The sequence below is a fragment of the Atta colombica genome, unplaced genomic scaffold (assembly GCF_001594045.1).
Source record: "Atta colombica isolate Treedump-2 unplaced genomic scaffold, Acol1.0 scaffold100, whole genome shotgun sequence".
Taxonomy (NCBI): domain Eukaryota; kingdom Metazoa; phylum Arthropoda; class Insecta; order Hymenoptera; family Formicidae; genus Atta; species Atta colombica.
Window position 1 is genome coordinate 777,379 of NW_017259185.1, and position 782 is coordinate 778,160.

Genomic DNA, 782 nt, shown 5'->3' on the forward strand with positions numbered 1-782 from the left:
CTCTCTCTCTCTCTCTCTCTCTCTCTCTCTCTCTCTCTCTCTCTCTAAGAGATACTAATCTTTATTTACATGCTTTACAGAAATATAAAATCATATTTCTTTTGAACGATAAAATGACCTTTGAAGTAAAATTAACCGATTAGAAATTTTCTGAAACTAGTTGCTGAATATTTATACAATAAATGCCATAACTTTGCAGCGCTTGATAAAATTGTAAAAGTGATAACTTGCAAGTTCTGGGCAGTCTTTCTCTTTAAACATAAATTTAAAATATGAAAGAAACAAAAGAATTGGTTGAAAATTATTAAATTATTTGGAAAAAATACCTTTCAAAATCATTATTTAAATAATATTTCGAAATACAATAATTCTGATATTAAATGTCTACCATTATTTAAAATATTTAGGAATATAAGCGCTCTGATATATTTGCTGGTAACTGATTGCAGAAAAATGGATCAAAGTATGGGCTTCATATATACGTACACAAATACATGTACACGCACGTATATGCGAAGAAATTGAAATGCAAAAGATTCAATTACCTCTAACATTGATAATTATAGCTTTAAACGAAGAGACCAAATAATTAATGAAGAGTCCATATTCTCTTACAGAAAGGGCAGTTCTTAGAGAAACCTGAATTAAACAATTTTGCAAAGAAAAGATATCCGTCTATTACTTTTGTATGTATGCAAGTGTATATGTATGCACATATATATATATATATACATACATACATACACACATGTAAACAAAGATATATATATATATATATATAT